Below are 26,748 nucleotides of genomic sequence, written 5' to 3' on the forward strand. Positions count from 1 at the left end.
AGGAGAGGTTGCCATAAGTTGGAAGGAACTCAGAAAGAGGGAATGCATACCACTCAGTAAATATTAGTGGACTTTGCAGGGTTGAGAGAGCACTAGCCACCCTGTGGTACCTGTAGTAAATGAAGAATCCCACCCTTATCCCTGCATCTGTCTTTCCTTCCCTTCTTATTCTAACTTCTAGACAATTTAGTCTAGACTTATAGTTTGTTTCTTCTTCCTAACTCTCTCTCCTCGTCCAGCCCTCATTTGGTCTCTTCCTGACTACAACATACAATAGCAGTCCTTTATTACTATGCTTCTCTGTGCTGTTTGGACTTGCCCACCACTTCCTTCTAGTTGCACAGTCTCCTCTTTGGCTCCTTGACTCTCAGTCTCCTGGTTCTTCACTTAACTTACTAACCCTTCTTTCTCAGTCTTTTACCTTGTATCCATGTTCTCTTCTGTAGGTTGACTATTCCCAGGTTCTGTCCTTGAGGCTTTTCTCTTCGCACTCTCCATGTTTAAATAATCATATGAATTCCCTGATTTTAATTCCATGCTTAATGTTTAGCTCTAAACTTGCCCCCATGTTTCGGACATAGTATACCTAGCTACCTACTGGACAGCTATACCTGGGTGGCTCCAAAGGTATTTAATTCAATATACCCAAATCTGAAGTCCAAATCTTTTTACCCCAAAATGTTTCTGCTCCTGTATTTTTTTTTCTATAGGTCAGATCATCATCCAGCAATCTAAGATATACCCTAAGACTTCTCCTTTCTTTAATCAACAAATCCAATTGATTTTATCTCCTAAAACGATCTTCTATGTTTTAATCTTGCCTCTGTATCTCCTTTGACTTTTACCATCTGTCACCTGAACGGTGACAATACTTCTAACTGCTGTCCTTTCCCCATGTCACAGCCTTTAAAGACATTCTCCATGGTGCTGCCACGGTGACCCATCTAGAGTGCTGATCTAAACACCTGATCAAAACAGTCTATGTCCCTCCCTCAGCATTTGACATGTAATGGGCCTTCATGATCTGGCCCCTAATTCTCTTTCTTGTCTCTCTCCTTTTTCCAACTCAACCTCTACAAACAGTTGTCTTCATTTTCTTTATCTTCTATCTTTATGTAGAATGACCTCCCATCACTGTTCCACAATAGGCTTCCAAATCCATTGTCAAGTGTCACCTTCTCTATGAAGTCTTCCCGAATTCCTTCTCTGAAGATAGAATAAGTAACTCTCAAATTTCTTGCCTGCTTACATTTCTGTTTTGGCACATACTATGCTGTATGTGCTCATTGTTTTTATTTGTTTATCTCTTCCACTAGACTGTGGCTTCTGTGATGGTGGGAGGCTCTTCTTTTCCTCTTTCCAACCTATCTTTGCAGTTCCTGGTATGGTACCAGTTGGTAGATAGTGCTTATTCAATGCTTCTTTTGTTGTTGAAATAGAGTGTTAAAGCCATAGTCAAATACTGATCTTATGCAATATTTAAAAACTGGAAATTCTAGCTTTATAAAATGAAAGTGACTGACTGGTGAAGAAGATCTGAAGGATGCTTACAAGCCTTTTATGTGCTTTTTTATTAGGTCTGAGTATCTCCTAATTCATTAATAATGAGGGAAAGGAAGAACACTGGCAAGTTTTTATCTCAAATCATTATTAAAACAGAGTATTTTTTCCAAATATTTCTCTGTGTAAAGCACCATTAGATTCTGTCTGTAAAATCAGCATTCAGGAAATGACTTGGGTCTTGACCCAGTCCATAAATATGGGATGATGCTGCCGCTTGCCTGGGGAGCCCATTCACCACTCTCATGTATTTTCCCAGTAAAGAGTTGATTCATGTTACAGGTAGAAAAGAAAGCATCTCCACATCTCAGTGTGTGCAGAGCAGAACTCATCATCTGCCCTCTCAACCCTGCACTCCCTCCTGTGTTGCCTATTTTTGTTAATGCATCACCATCCTCCCCACCACCCAGGCTCAAAATCTCCCTGCTATCTTTCCTTCTCTCTCCCCCTCTTCTGTCCCCCAACAGCCTGTCTGTTGTCAATTCTACCTTCCTGTTACCTCTCACACCTGTCCCCTCCTCTGTTCCCATTGCTGCTGCCCTAATTCAGATGCTTATTACCTCTTGCCTGGACTGCAGCAATAACCTCCTGAATGGTCTCTCTGCCTCACTCAGATCAGTCTTACATATCAGGTTAATCTGCCTGAAACAGAGCTTTCATCACATCCTGAACCTGCTAAAAACTGTTCAGTGGTTCCTCTGTTCCCTGCAGAATGAAGCCCATATTCATTCAAGGTGTGGCCTTTGCAACATGATTTCTCATTACTCCTTTCATGGTCCCTGTGCTTCAACTAAATCAAACTACTTTCTCTTTACTCACTCACTTATTCATTTATTTAATAGCTATTTATTGAACTACTGGGAAAGGCACTGAGGATACAGAAACGAAAGGCAACATTTCTGATCTCAAGCAGCTTACAAGTTCTTTCCCTTCCCACCTCTGGGCTGTTAACCTTTCTGTCCCGTCACCTGGAATGCTCCCCCTGCCCCCATCTACACCTTCCCAGATTCTGCCCATGCCTCAAAGCCTCCTTTCCCCCGATTCAAATATCACCTTCTTCCTGAAGCCTCCTTCTGCCCCACCTCTTTTTCTCTCCAAGATGGAAGAAATCAATTCCTCCTCTCAAAGGTTATAGCACGTCACCTGCATTCTTTGAAGGCTATGTCTCATTTTCTAATAAAAACTATATGTTCCTGAGAGAAGGATCTGTGTCAGTTTCACCTCTGTATCTGAAAGAACATTCAATACAATTCTGTGCAAATATTAATTACTCAGTTAAATTTAGTTGAGTGAACTAATATCTCAGAGATGCACTATGTAAATGAGGCCTCTCTAAGTCTTAGATTTTAGAACTAGAAAATAGCCCTTTTTTGTTCTTTGCTCCTAATTGTCAAAAAGACTCTGGCTTTTTCACTACCCATGCTCTTTTTGTCCTAGGCATAATGCCCAATGCCACGTGGTTTGGAGAGTCAATGCAAAGAGCCGGCTGGGTTCCTTAAGAGGCCTCCTGACTTATCATTCCTAGGGCTGTGCTGTTTCAGAGACACATGGCTTGGGTGCAAAACAGAGCTTGGGCAGATACTCCAGCCTTGTGTAGGGCGGTAAGGGGCCTTAGCTGTGTGGCCAGAGCCAGAGGCTACAGTTGCTCTAGGACATTCCAGATCCTAGTGGGGCCCCAGTGAGAATCACAGCCTGGGGGCAAATTTGTGGGTAACGAACGGGATGCTGGAAGTGAGTCCCCTCTATGTCCAGGGCTCCCAAGGGGTGAGAGAACCTCATTGACTCCTTCAGTAGCCCTCCATGGATGGAAGGCTCAGTTCACATCCCTTGGCATTGATTGATCCTCCCTGACCTGGCCCCACCTACTTTTCTTAATTTAGCATCCACCACATCTCTGGGAGCAGCTTCTAGTCCCCTCTCAACAGACTGCTCTCAGCTACTCTAGCATACCCTGCTTGTTCGTGCCCCTGGGTCTTTGCCTAAACCTGATGCCCTACTACCTACCATCTGCTCCATTCTTGGTCTGTTGAAATCCTCTGCCTCCAAAGCCCTACTCAAATGCCGCATCTGTTCAGACTCTTTTCTTGACTACCCCACTCAAATGCAACACTTCAGTTTTACCACTTATTTTATTGTGTTCTATCTCGTAGATAGATAGTTGTTGGTAAGTCTGTCTCCTCCTTAAATGGATTATAAGATTCTTCAAAATAGCTACATTTTATTCAGATATGCACCCAAAAGCCTATCACAGCTCCCAGAACACAGAAGCCCCATGGATACCTAAGAAATGTTTGTTAAATCGATATCTAAATGAAACATTATGACACTGTTCAATAGGATTAATATCCTTCCAGACAGTTTTTCTATCTTGTAGAAGGGCGAGGCAAATACCAATGCCTGTTTCCCCTGGAGCATCTTGCCCATGCCCTGGCCCTGAGGGTGTTTTCTGTCCTCTTTAGCACAGTTCTGGGTCTGAGACCCAATTCTTTTTTTTTTTTTAAAGATTTTATTTATTTATTTGACAGAGACAGAGACAGCGAGAGCGAGAGCAGGAACACAAGCAGGGGGAGTGGGAGAGGGAGAAGCAGGCTTCCCGCCGAGCAGGGAGCCCGATGTGGGACTCGATCCCAGGACCCTGGGATCATGACCTGAGCCGAAGGCAGACGCTTAACGACTGAGCCACCCAGGCGCCCCCTGAGACCCAATTCTGTGAGTTGTTTCTCTCCCCTGACTCCTCCAGCTCATGCCTCCCCCTGACAGTTTGAGGCTCACCTATTTCCCATGGCTAATTTCTTTGGACTGTGTAAATAGTCGGCATGTAAGTGAAGTGTAGCCTTGCTCTGAGAAAGAGTGAGAGCAGGCACCCAGGCCCCAGGGAGGCAAGAACACCAAGAAGGCAGACACTGCACTCCATCCTCTCTGTCTACCTTCCAATCACCCCCCTTGACTTGCACGTTTTCAGAATGCTCAGAGCCCTTGATGTCTCTGCAGTGTGAGGATATTTTACTGTGCCTTCTTCTATAGCTTCCATGGCCTCTGTGCATTTATCCCATTTCCAGCAAAACTGTGAATTTCTTGAGGGAGAGAATTGTGTCTTCAATATTCTAGTATCCGTAGCACAGTAACAATTATAAGTACCTATACAATGACCATTGCCGCATTTTACAAATCCAGCTTCCAATCTGAGTGTCCTCATGAGTCATGGGCATCAAAGTGAAACACTATGGTCTGTAATTAAAATACCATCATTGCAATTTCATCTATAATAACAAATACCTGGACATAACTTAATGCCTAAAAATGAGGTACAAGATTCAGTAAATGATGGTGCATCACTATGGTAGGATATTATGCAGTTATTCAAATGGTAGTTATAATGTCAGTGGAATGATATGAAAAATATGATAGACTGGTAACTGATGAAAGAAGATAAAAAAAAATCATCTGAAACTATAATTGTAACTATCGCTATGCCCTACAACAAACCTGGGGAGGTGATATGCAAAGATGAAGCTGGTATTAATGCTGTAGGAGTTTAAGTGATTTTTTTCTATGTCTTTAGGGTTGTGGCTATGTTATCTTTTGAGTAAAAATTAGGCATAAATATACTTTACATAAAAAATATATAAACCACTTCACTTGAAGTTTAGGGACATCAGTAGTGAGAAGTCCATCTGGCAAAAGAATGGAAATGCAGAAAGGTGATTTTTGATTAATGCCAATGTCCTATACCTATATACCTTATACTCTTACCAAATGAATTTTGATAATGATTGTGATAACACTGATAACCTAAAGAAAATATTTCTTTGACTGTTATCTTGAAACCTGAAAATCAGTATGGAAACTGAAAATAATCATGAGGGCCCGATGAAAAATATGCCAGCTCCAGTAAAGCTGAGAATCTCAGGGCAGAGGACTAGTCCCACCTGGGGACTGGCTGGTCCCTGACTATGTGGTACATGGTGACAGAGTGGACAGGAACATTGAAAGGCTGCCTTCTAGTCCAGATTTGGTATTAAAGACCCATGACATTTTGGGAAAGTCACTTAACCTAAATAGGTAATTTCCTTCATCCAACTGGCCAGTCAACCCCATTCAACAAAACCCAGTGAGTTTCTACTGGGTGGCAGCATTGAGCTCAGCACTGGGCCATCCATGCTTTCTGTCAAAGCAAGTTCACAGGGATAGTGGGGGGATAAAATTAAATAATGCATGTAGAGGCTGTGTGGGAAAGCTGCACGAAATAAATGTGAGCTATTATTAAGAAGAACGTAGAAGCATAGCTGGTCTGGTTAGTTCCACAATGCTAACAGCTGATTCGGATCCCAACAAAATTGAGACAATCAACTACTAACAAAGCTGGGAAAAACAAAGCCCTGATTAAAATGGGCTGCAGCTGACATTTCCAAGCGTCCCAGCTGGCCTCATTCGGGTTCTCACAGCAAACCATTGTACCTCCAGCAGAGCACTGATCACCCTGCCTAGGGCACAGTTCTATCCTGTGCACCTGTCTCTTCTCCTAAACTGTCACCTCACCCTCAAGAACTGTTTTAAAAAGATTTGTTAAATCTGAAGGCCGTGTGTGTGTGTGTGTGTGTGTGTGTGTGTGTGAGAGAGAGAGAGAGAGAGAGGGAGAGAGAGGTAGAGGATTTTCAATCTTGATGAATAATTTCTGACTTAACACCAAGAATAGGCAGTGTTTCTCCTCTGAGCTAGCTACTTACCACTCTCTTGAAAGATACAAAATGCCTTTATAAGGAATTTTAAATGGACCTTGGCCATTTCCTGAATATGGTTCCTCTTCTCATTTGGGAAGAAATGAGATGAGTTAGTCTAATACCTCACAGGGAGTGGGGAGAGGATATAAAGGAACAATCAGCAGAAAAGAAGAAGAAATTGACAAGAAACAATGGAAAGGCAATCCAAGCTAATAGAGAATCTCGTTTGTAGATGAGGCACTGACCTGTCTCTTCACCTTCGTGTCCTCCCTCTCTGAAAAGTACTGCAAGAGGGAGGAGGAGGTGGCGTCTGAGGTCAGGTGCTTAGTCCTTCCTTCCCGAAGACAGAGGGCTTAGAAACATTAGTCACAGCTAATGAGGTTTGATTTAATGAATCAAAACCAACAATTCCAGTCCTTTTTTTATTGCTGAGTCACTTATTGGCATGTTGGTCATTTATAAACTTGCCATCTTCATTGCAGCCCCACAGTTAGCATTGTGTAGGGGCAGAAACAGATGGGTACTGATTGCAGAATGTCAGTGCCTTCACAGTTCACCCATTGTGCGCTGGTGTTTAAAGTGTGCAAAGAGGTTCTCAGCCTCTATGACTAACCAATAGAGACTTCGGGTATTTTTTTTTAAATAAATTCCAAGTTAGGATAATAATACTATGTATAGAGCTCATAAATTGAAGCTTACTCTGTCCAGGTAGAGTTTTGTCCAAGTTTGTTCGTGTAAATTCTGTAGGGTCACAGAGCTATTAAATTGCAGAGTAAGGATTCTTTTCCTAAGCATGGAACTGTGACCTCAGTAGGAAATGATCATATTGATTATTTACCCAGTTGTCAGATATTGACTTAGCATCTACTGTAGGAAAGGTCCTGGGCCAGGCACTGGGAGGGATATAAAAATTTCTACAGCCTGGTTCCACTTCTTACCAGACTTCAGGCTCATGTGGACACTCACTGAAGCAATGGATTAAGAGCCTACATTTTCCACCATCACCGTCACCAGCACTATGACCATCACCACCATAGCTCTACCAGCATCACCAGCACCTCCACCAGCACCCTGGCCAGCATCACCACCATCACGGATACCAAAAACATTTGCGAAACATCCGTTGTTTGCACATGGCCATGTGGTGCTTCTCAAAAGTGGCAAATGGGTCATAGCTGGGGCAAGCTGAAGGATTATGTGGTGCCTGAGTGAAGGTGATATGTGACAAACTCTCCTCTTAGCCTCGAGCAGACTGCAGATGCCAGTCTCCCAGGAGCTGTCAATCCAGGACAGAAGATCATGCTTGCAGAATGGAAAATGAGCATGGTTTACATAATGTTTTAGGAGGAGTTGATGGCCGAGGCATCAATCTCTCTTTCTGTGAGCCCATCTGCGCTGACTTCTCTCTTCTTGATCTAAGGCCCCACCAACCTGTCACAAAGGGTACCCTATCGCATCAGGCAGCGCCTCACCTCGATGAAACTAGAGGAGATACTGAACACAACAAGGCAGCGTTGTCATGCCAACTATAACCACTTGAAACACCCATGAAATGGCATATGCAGAACCAGGGAGATAAAATGAGTCAGGGTCTACACTGGGAATTTATTTATAAACAAATTCCATGTACACAGACACATTATTCAGATTCATTTATATTCATTACATTACCTTAATCACAAAGCCAAATGAAAACATAGGTGTAACACCTTCTATAAGCCAAGGAATAGACTGAGACTGTCCTGCTAGCAGAAGCTAGCACAGAAGCCTAGAACAGACTCTGTGTCACAGCCTCAGAAGGAACGAATGCTGCCAACACGTTGATTTGTACTTCCAGCCTCCAGAACCATGGGATGATACATTTCTGCTTTATAGGTCACCCAGTTTATCATACTTTGCTATAGCAGCTATAGGAAACTAGTACAGTAGTCAAATCTCAGGATCAAACTACTTCCCACAGACCATCTCTGAGTGTAGCACAGTCCCGGCATTTAACACGCAACCATAACTATTTGTTGACCGACCTACTGTTTGACTATTACTTGATGAATGGCACTCTACTAGACTCTGTGATGTTACAAATGTAACATGATTTCACCCTCAAGACTCTTCTAGTCTTTGTGCATGGCAACACATAAAGTACATGTAACTATAAGGCAGGACGGAAAGGTGTGAGACAGAGATTCAGAAAAGAAAAGTGAAAAGAAAGAGGCTATCACAGGGAAGGGCTTGCAGGGGAGGTGGCAGGTTGTGAAGTGGCACAGGTAAAGGTTACCTCCGGCTGCTTGGTAGCTCAGGGGACCCCACTAGTAATCTGATGGCTCCTGCCTGCGCTGCTGTGTGTGTTTAAGTGACCTTGGGGGTTAGAGCAGCTGCTCAGTCTGGGATCCTGGGATGCTGTTGATAGGCAGGAAGATGTAGGCGAGAGAATCCCAGGCAGCCTCTATGTGTTGCTTCCCTTTCTGGAGACTTCTCTGGAGCTAACATGAAATTATGAGGAAGGCAAGTGTCAGAGCAGACCTGGAGGCTTCTTGCATACAGAGTGTGGGAGCTACACAGTATATGCCCTTCGCTTGCTTTCTTTGCTTTAGTGAAAACTCCATGAGGGTCTGGGGCTGGGAGTGGAAAGCGATATAGTCCAACACTGGCTCTTCATCTAGTGCTGAATCCCAGTGATGTTTGTCATTAAGGGCTCTGGAGATCCTCAAGAATCTGCCTCGGTTCATTTCCTAGTCTCAGAAACTTAGAATGACCCAGGATGTGTCCCTCTGGGAGACGAGGTAGAATGTGACAAGCATCACAAGATGCAAAGGAAAGTCATAGAAGCAGAGACAACAGTGCTCCAAGTTGGCTGGTGGGGGAAGAGAGGGGAGGGTTGGAGGAGCAGTCTCTCGTCCTTGTTTGCCAGACTTACCCCCCCGGGGCTCAGAGCAAGTCCTGCCCTGACCTCCAGTGCTAATAACTCAGCAAGCACAGGTTCAGTATATTAGTGAGGCCCCTGAGGCTGTCATTGTCATGAAGACGCCCCCTAGTTGATCATCCCAACAAACCTGCCACCTCCTCCCTGAAACCTTCCCTGATAATCAATCTTATGTAGAACTCAGGGCTCCCCCCTGACATTTAAAATTCTGCTTAGCATTATGTCATCCTGCTTTATATTTTAGTTAAATGTTGATTTCAACCCCTAAATATAAGTGCCCTGAGGTTAGGAAACAGGTACAATTCATGTTTTTATCATTCTAAAGGCTGGTATAGTCCATTTATTTAATAAGATTTAGTAAATAAGTCAACAGACGTTTATTTATTGAATGCCTGTTAAGTGCTGCGCCTTGTGCTATGCTCTGGAAATCAGTACTTTGAATAGAAAGTGTCAACAGATGCAATAAGATCTGCTCTTATTGCTGACCCCTATTTCTCTTCAGCCTCCAACTCTCTGACCTTACTTACCACATCTATGGGCTCATTGTCCCACTCAGCAAATGGTAGGTAAGATGCTCCCAGATTGTGCTGGGAGTTGCCTCAATTTGTAGGTCTCCTGGTTGTGATGCCTTATATCTGTGGTCAGGACAACTTGCTGGATCCTAACTGCCCCTTGCTTGCCCCAATCCTTAGTTCCCAACTGCTCACCTAAAATTTGGCTCCTCTCATTATCTCGATTTACTGGCTTCTGTCTTTTCATCTAGCTCTGACCAGAGCTCTGCCTTGACCATTGGCTCTCAGATGTCCCCTTGAATCTGGCTCCATCAGTCAGGCCAAGCAACTGGTGTGTTCACTATAAGTCTTGTCTCACCATCTGTTCTGGGTTTCCAGTCTTTATGACACACATCTGTCCTCAGGCAGGTTTTCTTCTCAACAGAAGAAAGGAAGGACCAAATTATAAATATGCATTCCATTAGAAGTGTACTTGATTGTTGAAACAATAGTAATTTATGCCTTATCAAATTAAAAAGAAGAAAAAAAAGAATGAAAACATCCACCAAAATTAACGTATAAGTTGGTGAGAGAAAATAGAGTTAAGTGTTCTAAGGTCTTTATACTATCTGTAATAAACATGGTCATTCATTAATTTTAAAAATTTTATGAAGTATGTATGTTGTATTTTTTAGAATAAATACTAGAAGAATAGAAATAGTGTATAACTCCCTAATAAAAGGAAAATATAAATAATAAAAATAAATAAATCCAAAAGAAGGCAATAAAGGAAAGAAAAAGAAACATATTAGTAGGGCAAATATAAGCACAAAATGAGATGGCAGACTTTTAGTCCCAAAATATTAGAATCTACACAAATTTAAGTGGATTAAGTTCTCCAGGAAACAACAACATCAACAAAGCTCAAAGATTTTCTGCCTAGATTACATATGATATATATTCCTGTATATAGCATTTTGGAAGACATGTCTGAAACATAAGGATACAAAACAATGAAAGATAAAAGGATGAAAAAAATATAGCAGGCAAATACTAATCAACAGATATCTTAGAAGGATTAATTAATTATGAAGCAAAATAGACTAAACATTTTTAGAGATAAAGATATAATTTCACAATGACATGTTTTAATTAACAAAAAATATTACAATTTAAAATACATAAAAAGCCTAAAAAAATAAAGCTTCAGAACATATAAGCTAAAAATCGATGAAAGCACAAGAGGAAAAAAATAACAGTCAGAATGGGAGATTTTAATGTACTTTTCTCAGTCATAGATACATCTTACACAATAACTCATTATGACAAATTTAAACCAGATAAAAATTTGACCTAATGGATAGATATAGGACATTGTATCAAACTACTGCAGATAATGTATTCATTTCAGGTATATATACATTTATCAACTATTTCTGGACTTTGACTCAATCTCAAGAAATTTTATTGAATTGAAATCATTTGAGCATGCTCTCCAATAAAAATGCAATTAGGGCGCCTGGGTGGCTCAGATGGTTGGGCGTCTGCCTTCCGCTCGGTCATGGTCCCGGGTGCCTGGATCGAGTCCCGCGTCGGGCTCCGGGCTCGGCGGGGAGCCTGCTTCTTCCTCTGACCCTCTCCCCTCTCATGCTGTTTCTCTCTCGCTCGCTCTCTAAAAAATAAATAAATAAAATCTTAAAAAAAAAAATGCAATTAAACTATGGGGCGCCTGGGTGGCTCAGTCGTTGGGCGTCTGCTTCAGCTCAGGTCATAATCCCAGGGTCCTGGGATCGAGCCCCGCATCGGGCTCCCTGCTTGGCGGGAAGCCTACTTCTCCGTCTCCCACTCCCCCTGCTTGTGTTCCTGCTCTTGCTATCTCTCTGTCTGTCAAATAAATAAATAAAATCTTTAAAAAAAATGCAATTAAGCCAGAAATAAAAAAACAAAAGTTAACAAGAATATTCTCATATGATTGGAAATTTAGACACACACTTCTAAATAATCAAAGAAGTATAGCCAAAAAGAAAGTTTAGTGTTAATCAGAACATATTTTGAACTAAACGTTGTGAAAATGCTATTTAAAATTCAAGACATACAGCCAGTAGCGTGCTGGAGCTGGCTTGTAAGAGCTTACAAGAGCCAACTGTTAAATACTGAGGAAATTTTCCAGCTGATTGTTAACCCAGTAGTGGCTTGAAATCAGTCATGGTGGATTACTTACAACACATATATGGAATTGGCATGCTACAAATCAGAACTTTATATTTTTTCTTTTTTCCTTTCTTTTCCTTTTCTGTCCTTTTCTCCCCACCCCGTTCTTCCTCCCTCCCTCTCTGCCTCCCTCTCTCTGTTTCTTTCTTTCTTTCCTTCTTTCTCTCTCTCTCTCTTTTGCTTGCTTGCTTTGTTTCTTTATCACAAGTTAGTCACCAGAACACCAAGAGATGCAGTTAAAACATTATATTGAGGGAAATTTATAGCCTCAAAAGGATGAATTAGGAAAAAAACAAAGGCTAGAAATTCCAATTTCAGGAACTAGAAAAAACAAAGCAATATAAAAACAAAGAAACTAGAAGAAAGAAAACAATTAAGAAATAAATTGATGGAATAGAAAATATATTATACAAAATAGAAATATAATAAAGAAAACAAGCAAAACCAAAAGTTGGTTCTTCAATATGAATGAAATTGACAAGCTTCTGGTGAGATTGATAAAAAAATAAAGAAGAAATTCACAAATAATACCAGGAATGAAAAAGTAGACATTATTACTGATACTGCACACATTGAGAAGATAATAATAGGATATATGAAAAACTTAATGCCAGTGTATGAAAATAAATACAAAATGTATACATTCTTGGAAAAATATAATATACAAAATCCTTCTCATGAAGAAATAAGAATCTTCAATTTTTCTTTAACTAGTAAAACAAAACCTTCTTATCCAGAACTCTCTAGGTCCAGATGGTTATACCAGTAAGTTCTATAAATTTTCAAGGGAGAAATATTTCCAACTTATACACATTCCTTTGGACAATAGAATAAAAGGACAAATCTTTCATTATGCTTTATGACACTACCCATAATCTTGATTCTCACATTCAACTAAGGCAAAATGAGAAAGGGAGATTAGAGCCCAATCTCACTCATGAATGTAAATGCAAAACAAAAACTGCAATTAGTAAACTAAATACAGCAATATGCATAAAAAATACACCATGGCTAATTTGGGCTTATCTTAGGAATGCAAGATTAGTGTAACTTTGGAAAAGTGATTCATGTAATTCACCACACTAAGAGAAAAAATGAGAAAAATGGTGTGACTATCACAGAGATGCAGAGAAAGTATTTGGTAAAAGTCAACAACCATTCATAATGAAACTCTTATCAAAAGAGAAATAGAATGAAATTTCCTTAATTTTACAAAGGGTATCTACTACAATTTTATTGCAAACATTGCACTAAATGTTGAAACTTTGAGAGTTCTCATTTGGAAATTTGGAACAAAAAAAGAATTCCCTCTTACACTTCTATTTAACCTTGTCCTGGAGTTCCTTGCCAGATCATTCATTACAATAAAAAGAAATAAAAGCTATAAGAATTGAAAAGTGGGGGAAAATAACTGTCACTATTCACAGATGATTTGATTATGCATAGAAAATCCAAAGGAACCCATAGAGAGATTATTATAATTATTATGAGGGTTTGACATGGTTATAGTATTCACATTCAATACTTAAACAATAAATCTAATTCATATAATCGAGTGACAAATTGCAAATGAAATAAAAGAGCTATCATTATAATCACATAAAACAAGATCATATCCTTGGGAATAAAACTAAGAAAATATTTTCATCCAAGATGTCTACCAAGAAAATTATAAAGTATTATTGAGAGACATTAAAAAAGAAAATGAAATAAGTGGAGAGAAACACCAAGTTTATGAATCAGAATAGTCAGTTTTTGAAAGATATCACTTGTTCTCAGACTGTTATAAATTTAATGCAAACCTGCAAAACTTCATGAATTTGTGTTTTGTTTTTTTTTTTAACTTGGCAGGCTGATTTTAAAATTCAGATGGATATACAAAGAGTTAATAAGAATATCCAAGATACTCTTGAAGAAGAGGGAATCCATTGGCTTTCCTAGATACCAAGATCAGTGGGGAAAGCAAAGATTTTTTGGGAAATTGCTGAGGCAATTAGGTATTCACATAGAAAAAATGAAGTTGGATTTTTACCTTATACTTTACTATAAAAGTTTATTTCAGTGGCATGAAACTACAGGTGGAAGGACAATCAATAAGGAAAGATACTGTTATGATCTTGGGGTGAGGATTTCCTAAATAAGATACCAAAAAAATCCCATTAAGTACAAAGAAAAACATTTGTAAATTTTTTCTACATTAAAATCAAGACATTCTTTTCAACAAATGGCAGCATAAAAAAAGATAAAAGTATAAGCCACAGCACAAAGCACATAACAAATAACAGACTAGTATTCAAAATACTTAAAGAATCCCCCCAAATCACTAAGAAAAGGTAGAGAACCCATAGGAAGAATGCGTAAAAGTCTTAGACACTTCACAAAAAGGAAATACGATTGCCACTAGATATGTGATTAATAATCAGCGAAATCAAATATGATCACAATGGGATTCCATCCATACATACCCATTAGATGGACAAAAGCTCATCAAGTCTGACAGTGAAGAGACAACAGAACATTGGGAACTTTTCCTGACTGATGATGAGAGTGTTGATTGGTGCATTCACCTGGAAATAAGGTATGCATTATTTAACATATTACCCAGAAATGTGAATACCCAGAAATATAACCCCTAGGTATGTATGCTAACAAATTTTGTTCATATAATACCAGGTAACACAAGAATGTTCATAGCAGCACTGTTTGTGATAACGATCACTTTGATAAACCCAAATGCCCATTGACAAAAGAACAGATGAATTACTTTGTAGTTAATCACAGAACAGAATACTATATGGCAATGATAGTGCTCTTACACATGCAGGTTTATGGATGAATCCCACAAACCCAATGCCAAATGAAAGAATACAGACAGAATAATTCCACTTATATAAACCTCAAAAATGGGAAGCAAAATTTTATTGTTTAGAGTTGCATACATGAGTGGTAAACCATAGAAAAAGCCAAGGAAATATCATGGAAGTCAGCACGGTGGTCACCTCTAGGGAGAAAGAGCAAAGTTGTCCTCAGGGAGGAGCCCATGGGATCTTCTGTGATGCTGCCAGTGTTCCTTTTCTTGTCCTGCCGGGTGGATACGTAGGTGTCCTTTTTATTTTTTTTCATTTTTTTTGTTAAACATATATATGTGGCTTATGTACTTTTCTGTATGTGTACCCATACTTCATGACTTTTTAAAAATTGCGCAGGGTGGGGAGAGATGATACTATCACCAGCGGATGGTGGTTTCGATTTGTTGATAGCCATGGAAGATACTTGAACCTTGTGTGAATGACCTGCCTAAACTTCCTGCTAAGGAATACATGGAAGTACAGTAGGACTATCCACCTGGGGGCCGAGGACACCCAGAGTCTGAGTCAGACTTTTGGAGAGAACAACTTGAATAGGCATTTCCATTCCTCATTCCAGCTTCTCTTGCAATAGCTCTTGGCACCAACAGTCATTTAACATAAACTGAGCACCACAAATGTGCCAGGCACAGTGTTAGGTGCTGGGATACAAAACTCAGCAAGTCATGAGTTTCAAAGAGTTTACCACCCATAGAGGAGATGAAGGAGATCACCGATCACAGCAGGGTGCTGGCTAGTCTAAAGGTGGAGATGGAGTTAGGAGTTAGATGGGTCTTGGGTAGGGACACCTTCCCAGAAGAGATGACACCTGAGCTCTGTTTCAGAAGACAATTGCCGGGCAAATGTGGAGTCGTGAAGGATAGTTCAGGAGAAGGGAGCAGCATGTGGGTAAGTAAGAAACAGCAGCTGCGGTCTAGAAACAACAAACGGCTCTGCATGTCTGGAGTGCTCTTGAGTGCTTATGTAGGGTTGAACTTAAAAGGAGGTTTACTATATGAACCCCATCCTTTCCTAGCTTGCTGCAATTATGCGTTAAATAAATCTTTTCAGCTTTAAGAAAGTATTCCTAGAAGGGATATCCTTAAGGTATAAAAATCAATAGTCATATCAGTACATTTTTACTAAGAGCCTCCTATATGCAAAACAGGTGCTGGACTGGCAAATATAGAAGGCAGGATTAGGGGAGTAAGATAAAAAGTATTTCTGTGGAGGCTCACAAATATGAAAGTGACAATAATATTTGATGTTTATGTAGCATTTGGCCATTTTAAAACTTTTTCACAAATATCTCATTTGGTTTGGGGGAGGGAGAGGAGCCCTGACAAGGGGTTTTGCCTGATGGTTTTGCCTATGACTGACACCATGTCCTACATGGTCATGCAGCCCTGGTCATGGGCTGCCGACCCCTATTCTGGGATTTATTAGAGGATGGATAAAGATGAGACACTTTGCTCTCCTTGTAGTATTAGTATATGGTCTAGAATAAAGTGGTTTAGCCCTTCAGGTTTTGGATTTTCATTTGGATAGAATTGCGTTGAAGTCCTTAGCTGTAAGTTTTTTGTTTGTTTGTTTTAATAAGGGCCAGTTCAGTAGAGTTGTTACCAATACAGCACTGATAACAATAATAATCCTATACGTGTAATCCAGAGGCAGCCAGGAAAAAAGGGCTATACAAGATATTTCACCAGGATGTAGGATACATCTGATAAGGGGTTAACATCCAAAATACATAAAGAATTTACACAACTTAATATAAAAAACCCCCACAAACAACCCAGTTAAAAAATGGGCAGAAGACTTGAACAGACATTTTTTCAAAGAAGACATACAGATGGCCAACAAGTACATGAAAAGATGCTTAACTTCCCTCATCATCAGGGAAATGCAAATCAAAGCCATAATGAGATATCACCTCACACCTGCCAGAGTGGCTGTTATCAAAAAGACAAGAAATGACAAGTGTTGATGAGGATGTAGAGAAAAGGGAACCCTTGTGCACTGTTGGTAGAAATGCAAACTGGTGCAGCCACTATGGAAAACAGTATGGAGTTTTCACACACACACACAAAAAAAATTAAAAATAGAAATACCATACAATCTGGCAATTCCATTTCTGAGTGTTTCTCTGAAAAAGAAAAGAAAAGAAAACACTAATCTGAAGAGATATATGCACCCTTATGTTCATTACAGCATTATTTACAATAGCTGAGATATGAGAACAACCTAAGTGTCCATGGATGGATGAATGGATAAAGAAGAAGTGGTTATATATGCCATGGAATACTACTCAGCCACAAAAAAGAATAAGATCTTGCCATTTGTGACAACATGGATGGACCTAGAGGGTATTATGCTGAGTGAAATAAGTGAGACAGAGACAAATACCGTATGATTTCACTTATATGTGGAATCTAAAAAATAAAACAAATGAACAAACAAAACAAAACAGAAACAGATTCATAGATATGGGAAATAAACTGTTGGTTACCAGGGTGGAGAAGTGTTGGGGGGATGAGCGAAATAGGTGAGGGAGATTAAGAGGCACAAATTTCCAGTTAGAAAATAAATAAGTCACAGGGATGAAAAGTATAGCATAGGGGATATAGCCAAGAATATTGTAATAGCTCTGTATAGTGACAGATGGTAACTAGACTTATGGGGATCATTTTATAATGTATAAAAATATCAAGTCACTATTATGGACACCTGAAACTAATAGGAATTGTGTGCCAGTTACACTTCAATAAAAACAATAATCACAAAACAAAAAAAACAAATGTCCGATACCCCATGACACCCACTAGAACGGCCATAATAAAAGGCAGAGATAATATAAAAGTGTTGCTGAGGATTGTTGTGGACAAATTGGAACCCTCGTATATTGCTGGTGGGACTGTAAAATGGTGCAGCCACTTTGGAGAACAGTCTGGAACATCCTCAAAATGTTAAACATGGAGTCCCCTTATGACCCAGCATTTCTACACCTAGCTATAGCTAGGTATATAGGTATATATACCCAAGAGAAAAGAAAACACAGCCGCTCAAAGGCTTGTACACAGAAGGTCATAACAGCTTTATTCATAACAGCCAAAAAGTGGAAACAACCCAAATGTTCATCAAGTGATGAATGAATAAATTGTGGTAAATCCTTACAAAGTAATATTATTCGACAATAAAAGGGAACGAAGTTCTTATACATGCTGCAGTAGAGATGAACTTCGAAAACATTATGCTAAGTGAAGGAAGCCAGACATAAAAGGACACAAACTGTATGATTCCATTTCTATAAATGGAAACATAAATCCATAGAAACATAAAGTAGATTAGGAGTTGCCTGGGGCTAATGGGGAGAGAGGTATGGGAAGCGGGTGGGGAAAATGGGGGTGGCTGTTAATGGATACAGGATTTCTTTGTGGGGTGATGAAAATCTAAAATTGATTATGGTGATGTTGCACAACTGTGAATATACCTAAAACCATTAAATTGTGCACTTTAACTGCGTGAATTGGATGGTATGTTAATTACATCTAAATAAAGCTGTTCAAAACAACAACAACAGATATTCCACTAGGTTTACCCAGAAACAAACGATGATTGGAGGTATGTAATGCCTCCTACTTGCAGCATGGCATCCTGGAAATAGCACTGAGTTTGGAGTAAAAAGATGTGGTTTGAGCATTGGTTCAATCACCACGTAGCTGTGTGGCTTTAGGCAAGTTACTGAACCTCTCTGAGCTTCAGTTTTCTCACCTGCCCATCTCAGCGATATGGCATGAAAATGAGATTAACATCTGAAAGGTGTTTCCAATGAAAAATCAGTTTGTCCCAGACAAGGAAATTATTGTTGCTGTTGCTTTGCCTTTTTGTGGGATCTTCTTGGTAGGTCTGTTGTCAGGCAGTGTTCGCTTTTTATTTGTCTCCTGCAAGGTAGCTCTATATTCTGTCTACCAAATAGCAAATTGCTACATTGTTTCTTTGTTGTTTGACACTTAGGTTCTCAACGTAATAGTCTGTTTACTTAAATATTTCAGAGTCTCTTAGCATTTCAAAAGAGTATTTTTAAACATTAGCTATGAGAAAAAACAGAAGAGGAAATAGAGGCACAATTGCTCACTCTTCTAGGCTCAACAGTTACCTATTGAATCATGCACATATTCAGGCAGAGAAAAAAAAAACCAACAAAAACAAGATGCATTCACTTACGAATAGAAATACGAATTATCTATAAATTTGCTGATCTGTGCCTGGCCTTGGTGGTTAATTTTACATACAGAATTTCACCCCCACGTGAAAGCCAGGCATGAAAATGACAGTTCCCAAGGAAAGCTTTTGTTATCCTAAACAGTGGTTCAGAAGAAGTTTCTGCTTCAATCTGATGGTCAGTCTTGTTGTAAGACACAGAGTAACAAGGGCCCCCTACAGCTTTGAGAACCGGAAACCGGGAGGTTCTAACTGACTTTGAATTCTAGATCTTGACTTCCCTGTCTTTCCTTTTGTAATATTACAGCCCCACCGTGGTTTGGTTCTAGAGGACATTTGATTCAAATGTTATTTTTAGGGAATACATAATTTCTTACATTAAAATTCAAAAACCCAAGAGGGCAGCTTAGACTTGTAACTGTGCGATGCGATCGTCCACTGGTGTCCAACAAACTCTGAGCGAGAGGGAAAGAGAGGGAGGGCCTGTACACGAAATGTGTGCAAACCTTGAGAGAGGGATACCAGAGTCCCAGCCTCCAAACACACCACCTTGCCTGGTGCTCCCCAGAGTTCATAACCTCGCTTGCGGGAACCCACTGTCCAAGGGATATGTCGTTTCTTCCCTGAAGAGGGGCTGTGGCCGGGATGTCAGGCATGGGGCGGGCTGTCGGGAGAGGGGAGCTGACGAGTTTCCCACCTCATTTGGCACAGGCCTCAACTAGCCGTGCTAGGATTCAGACAGCGTGCTGCCCGGGACACTGAATATGGCCGTAGCTCAGCGTCAGCCTCAGGCCCTGCTTGCTCATGGCTCTTGAAGCCGTGTGGGGCTGGGTAGCGGACATCGACATGGGTGTCTCACCGGGGCTCTCTTGCTCCTCATGTCAGATCAAGGTCTTCCTTAGGCCTGACCTCTGTGACTAATGCACGCTTTCAAAGAAACACTGGCCCAGCTGGCAGAAACCCAAAAGTCTGTTGTCTGGGAAGTTCTCTCTGGTTAATTTAGATTAACAGGGGCTTAGCTTAATCTATTAATAGAAGTTATCATATACAGCATTTGTATATTTCCAGGTTTCAAGGGATTGAAATTTATTTACCATTCACTTACTGTGTTTCTAGTGTTTAGGCGCATATCTTACAGATGTTGAAAGTCTAGTTGACAAACAATCTAAAACACATGAAACAATTAAGAAGTCTTGATCATTAGGGAAACTGGGATTCAGAAAAAAACAGCAGTGAGGAGATAGGTGTGGTCAGAGAAGATTTTCTGGAGGATGTGAGGTCTCTCCTGGGCTTTGAAGGACCAGCAGGATTTACCTCGCCTTGAGGGAGGACAGTAAGAGCAGGGGAGTGAGAATGAGAGCATAGTTAATACCAAGAGAGAAAAGAATTTAGTCTTTCTTTGCCTGCTCAGAAGGCTCATTAGGACTTTACAGAACTCCAGGATCCTTCTAGATCACAATGTGCAATGTGCAGAAGCATTGACTAATAGAGTGTGCCAGCTGATGGGTGAGCCTCTGAGAGAGGAGAGTGCTGACAGCCTTCATTTCAGTTCCTGAGTCTCCTTTTGGAGACATGAAAACTAGGATATTTTAAAAAGCAAATAAAAGAAGCTTTATTTGTTGAGCTAGTGGAAGGACAGGGTATATGCATCCAGTTGGGGAACTAGCCTCTTACCCCAGAGCCATCCTCACTCATTTGGTAACCATGGGTCACACAGGAAATAGCTTCATGCCTTAGCCTAAAAAATGGAAATAATAACAGGTCCCCCTGTGCGTAAATAAAACTGCATCAGGGATAAGCACTGTGCATATTAGTCCTTATGCTCTCTGGAAGAAAAGATTAAAATGGGTTCACAGAATTATGATGATGATTACATATGCCTGGAGACTAGGGGTTGATTTTCCAATTCATTGATTTTATAAGTCATTTGTGGTGTTGGGCTACAGAATCAGAAAGGCTTGGCTTTGAATCCCGGATAAATACCCACTGCCTGCACCATCTTTCCTTCCTTCATTAAAGAAATATGTATTAACCTCTTATTATATGTTCTGGTAAGTTACCTATAGGTCTCGAGGTCTCAGTTTCCTCATCCATAAGATAAAGATTAAAGTATAAATCTCTTAGGGTTTTGATAATGTCTGGCATATGGCAGATCTTTAATTCATATTAGTTCTCCTTTAATTAATGAGTGAGGGAGTTAAATAAGGCATGGTTACTTAAGGAGCTTAAAGCATGTGATAGGAGGGAAGACGGGGTAGTGGCAGATAATAACGCAAGGCAGAATGCAGCTAGTATTAGAGATGGGATATGAATGAGCGGAGACTGTCTGGATGGACAGGATAGCATTTGCTAAAGGGCCGGGGTGCTGGTGGTTGAATGGGGAATGTGGATCTTGACCTGCTGCTGCAGTGGGTGGCCACTAAGCAAACAGGATGACGTGAGGTGATTCTAGGAGATGTCCTAAGTCATAACTCCCCTTAGTTACCCCTTAATTTAACATTGGCTTTTGGGGGAAGATGCATGCATGCATCCATCTTTTCCTTTATTCACGTATTCATCCATTGACAAAATGTTTATTACTGCTTTCCCTGTGTTGGGCACTTTCCTAGCACTGGGGATACAACCAAAGAATTTACAGAAGAGTGGAGAAGAAAAACAAGTAAAGAGACAGTTACAAGTCACTGTGATGAATACTAAGATGGCCATTGCCTGACTACCTCCTGGGGGTTCACACAAAGCTGGACGCGGGCCCTGGTTCTCCATCTCTGGCTGTTGTATCTTAAGGAAGAGAATAAACTCACTCAGTCTCCATGTCCCCTTCGCCCTCTAGTTCATTGGTTTGAGGTTCAACTGAAATCACGTACTTAAAAGCTCTTTGGAATCTATATTATGCCACATACATGTGGATTTTAATATATTAACCATCAATGAATCCATCATCTTATATTATCCTACCAGATCTGACCATGATTTTAATTTTCTGTAATAAACAGTAGCAGATTTTATTGTCTTTTTTGTTTCTTGAGGTTGCTTCTTTTTGATGCGAATATCTGTAAACCCTTATGTCCTAGTTCTTTCTGCTAATGTAGTTGTATCCATGCCTGTGTGTCTGCATCAGATGGGATTTTAGGGAGGGACTAATAAGGTTTTAACTGCCTTTGGAAAGGAGTGAGGGGACTGATAAGTAATGAGGAAAAGACTAAGGCATAAGGATTAGAGGAGAGAGTCAAGTGTTATAGAAAGATCACAATAAGAACACAGAGGGTGGGGCTTAGCGGTGTAAGGGGGACAGAGTTGCAAATAAAACCTAGAAGAATAGAATGAGTTGAGAGCAAAAGGCGGAGGAAGAGACAGGTGCAGCCATCCAGCTGGTGGAGGGGAGAGAAAAAGGTGCCTCCCATTTTAAACAGCTTATGTCCTCTAGCTGCAATATTTCTGCTGATGTCTGAATAGAGAGAAAAATGTGTGTGTATGTGTTTGTTAATAACAGTTATCTATTTATAGGCCTTAAATTATACACCATGAAAGCCTCTCTGAGACAAGATGTGTTATTTGGCTGCCAGAAGGAGAAGTTAAAGGAAAAAAAAAAAGCACCAGAAAAGGGGGGAGGTTCTAGATGTGTTTTTTCCTTTTCCTCATCCTCTCTGTCCCTCTACTTATGGTTAATGACAACTGTCAACTCTGTTTTGGAGACAAACTCCAAAGAGGTGAAGAGGAGATTATTAAAATCTCCCTCCAGGAGGAGGGGTCTCCATGGCTTCCTGAGAATGACGTGACACCCAAATCACATCATTTTCCAGCAGAATCCAAAGGGGAATTAGACAGCATCATTCCTAAGATCTTCATATTTCAGAGGATGAGACTGAGGCCCAGAGGGCTTGTCCTGCCTAAGGCCTCCTCATGAGCTGGGACAGAAGAATGTTTGCTAGGTCATTCCAGTGCTCTTTCTACTACAAAGGCCCATCCAGCCCTTGCTCCTTTATCAACTCCAGTTTTCTCACTCACCTATGAAACGAGAAGGCTTAGTGTCCTTTTTCCTCTGACTTCATCTTTCCGGAGAACTGTCGGAATCCCCTAATGACCTCAAGATGTCCTTCAGATAACAGGTCGTCCATACTTGATTCTAAGTTCACAGTCACAAGAGGGTGGTTAAGAGCATAGCTTTTGGTGTCAGATATTCCAGTTACTGTGTGACTTCAGGTAGGTTACTCAATCTTAATACCTCCATTTCCTCATCTAAAAAATGAGGATAACAACAGAACTTCTTTTCATGGGATTGTCGTGGAGATTGAGTGAGGAATACATGTAAAGCACTTAGCAAAGAGGTAGATATTCAATTTTTTTTTATTAGTGTCATGATATCTTAATGGGTTGGAGAAGATAAGATTCCAAGATAAGAGCTTTCAGTGTGAACCTCAAATGCAGTGACCACCCCTCTGAAATGATCTTCCCAGTCAGGCTGATGATGGAGAAGATAGTAGCCTGTCAAGTCATCTACAGATAGTCTTATTGAGGATGTCAGCCATAAGGAAGAAAGACAATGGGGGCGGTGGCGGGGAGGGAAGTGGGCAGAGGTAGTCAATGAGTATTAGAGGCTGGGCCTCTTCATTTGAGAGGAAAGAACCCATGTCTTCGGTTTTCCTTCTTTCTTTACAGGCCTTCAGGGTGTCAACTTGAGAGTGAGGAGGAAAGACCTTTGTGGGGTGGGGGGGGGGCAGGGAGGGAGGGGAGTCAGGAAAAGAGACCACTTGCCAAGTTCTGTAGTCTGAAATACCTTCTCCCATCTGACATACCAGCCCTCCAACCTCCACCCATATACAGTTTGGCTTATGTTCAACTTCTCAATCATCTTTTGCTAAAGATTTAATGTTTTCTTTTATGGAATATTTATGACTATTATTTTATTGGATTCAATGACTCTTCTGTGATTTGAGAGCAGATTATGATTGCCATTGGCAGAGAAGTCAGATATCTCGTCCAAGATCCTGTGTTTGGTCATTGTTCTCCTTAGTCCTAAGGAGGGGGAGGGGCGCTCTTCCTACTACATCACCTGATGGTCCTTGACAAAAACTTCAAACTTTCTTCCACTCTCATATATACAATACATTCAGATGCACATGCACGCATACTTTTAAAAATCATCACAACATTTCATATTAAGAATTTCTGAAAAAGAATTTCTGGCTTAGGGTTAAGATGAACAATACATTCTTTTTCTTTTCTTTCCCCTTAAGGGAATACAGGCCCTGAAACCTGAGTCTGAGAAGATCTATTGAGGGAGGTACAAATGAAACCTATTATTAAAATCTAGCTCTAAGCAAAACATTCCATTCTGACATCTCTTGTAAACAATCCAAGGAAAGGGTTATTGTCTTACATATTTTATCTCCTATAATATTTGTGACAGGCTTCTGAATTTAGCAGGGTTTCAACAATTGATGTCTTAGGGTGGGAAGTGAGGTAGGGAGTCTTCTTGGGAGGCCTCCAGTGCTGATATGGGCAGGAATGATAACAGGGATACTCACTGATCCTATAATTCTATGTGAGTAAGGCATGTTACAGACACTATCTCTAATTCTTAAAATAACCCCGAAAGGTAGAGATTGTTCCCATCTTACAGTTAGGGAAACTGAGGCTCAGAGAGATTAAATAATTGGCCCAACTCATCAGGTCAGTATGAGGCAGAGTTGGAATCTAGAGTTCCCTAGTTCTGTGTGGCTTTAGCCACCAGGTCAATGCCTTTCATCACAGTGGGTCCAGCACAGTCCCTGGTGTTTCTCTCCATTGGCAGGGTCATTCTTCCTGTGTGTGTGTGTGTGTGTATGTGTGTGAGGGCCCTGGCTGAGAGTCCCTTCTGCAACCTCAGTAGGGGGTGCCATTGGCAGGCTGGGAGCGTGGTGGGGCCTGCGTGGGTGCCACTGTTGGGAGAACTTGAAAAGTGTTGGGGGGGGGAGAATCTTCCGTTACTAAGCAAGGACCTAGGAGCTGTTGTCAAGGAAGAATCCCAGGCCTTCCATAAAAGGAAGATCTCCCTTCCCCTGCTGGCAGGGAAAGTGCTATCTCAGGCAGTGAGTCTGACAATTTCCCCAGCCCACCTGCATTTGGGCAGCTCTGGAAGGGAGGCCCAGGGAGTGGGGGCGGGGGACGTGACCTGGAGCAAGTAGGTGGGAACTTTGCTTGAAGGAGTCTGGTGGGGAGGCAGGGCTCAGCAAAGCACCAGAGCTGAACCCCTCAGCTGAGCCACGAGATGGCTCTCCTGCCCTCCAGTCTTATCTGTTTTGATCTGGCCTCCAAGATCTACCCGGGAGATTTTCCCAACATGCCACAATTCTCCCTAAATGTCCTTCAGGGTCCCCATCATCCCTGGGTAAGACCCAGCTCATTTTGCCTGACCGGAGAGGGCTCTTTCCTGACCTGACCTTAGCATGCTTTACCAGCCCTTCCTACAAGTACCTCTTCGGCCATTCCCAAGTGCTTGTCTGCCCCCAAGCAGAGCAGCATTTCCTGTGCCTCTGTGCCTTTGCAAGGGCTATTTCCGGTGCGGTGTACCCCCTCCTCGCACACACCAAAACCCTTATTGTCCGGGAAGTCACACTCAGACCTTCAGCACAGGCATTTCATGCCAACGCCATGGCCGTCACTCTCAGCAGCTTGTCAGTTATGACATATGACACCATGCTTGGCACTGCTACCTCCTTTCTGAGACCCTGGCCCACCACAACCTGGGGGTGGGGAGAGCTAGACTTCAAAGATAGTGCTGGAACAGGCATGTTCCCAGTTTAGACTGTGCCCCTCTCCACTCCAAAACTGCTGATGAGAAGTGCCAGGGACCAGCGTAGCATCCCTCAACCTCCCTCTCTCATGGCTCCCCATCTTTTTGCTGTGTCCTCACATGGCTGAAGGAAACAAGGGAGCTCTCTGGGGTCTCCTTTATAAGGGCCCCAATCCCACTCATGAGGGCTCCACCCGTGTGACCTAATCATCTCCTGAAGGCCCCACCACTTTAGGTGTTAGGATTTAACAACTGAATGGGGGGGGGGGCAAGGCACACAGATACTCAGTCTATAGCATCCCTTACCTCGCCTCACCTTGAAGCTCCTGGGGAGAGTGGAGGATATGAGATTTAAATCAAGTTTGAGATCCAAGTTTAAAGCACCAGTGATTTTTTTTTAAACCTGAGAATGATGAAGCCCAACCCACAATGTTACTGAAGGAAAGCGAAAAGGAGGTTGGGAGGCAGTTTATATGCGACGGGGTTGAGACGTCCCCCCAGCTGCCTACATCTGACTCTTCCCTGATTTTGACCAACAGTCAGTTGGTCTGTCCCTGCCACCCTGCTCCCAAATGTATGTGGAGAGCTGTTCTCCAAGAGGGTGTGTGACTAGCACACATGCTTGTGGGGCTGATGATTCATCTCAAGCTTTCGCCCTAGGTTTCCCTTGACAGACAGCCAGGGGACACCTGTGCTGACTGAAGCGTCTTCATTATGTCATGAGATCCTCCCGGCCGCCGAGGTTTGTTTCATTATGCCCGTTTGTGCTGATGAGGCTCAGAGTTACACTGTTTGCCCAAAGTCCCGAAGCTAGCATTTCCGAGCTATCCAGTCAAAGCCACACCTGGTTCTCAAGTCCACGCTCCTTCTCCTCTACCACTGCTGAATTCAGCTCAAAAGAAGTATTTATTGAGCGCCTGGGTGGCTCAGTTGGTTAAGTGACTGCCTTCGGCTCAGGTCATGATCCTGGAGTCCCTGGATCGAGTCCCACATTGGGCTCCCTGCT

The sequence above is a fragment of the Leptonychotes weddellii genome, chromosome 5 (genome assembly GCF_054177405.1).
Source record: "Leptonychotes weddellii isolate Sample4059 chromosome 5, ASM5417740v2, whole genome shotgun sequence".
Taxonomy (NCBI): domain Eukaryota; kingdom Metazoa; phylum Chordata; class Mammalia; order Carnivora; family Phocidae; genus Leptonychotes; species Leptonychotes weddellii.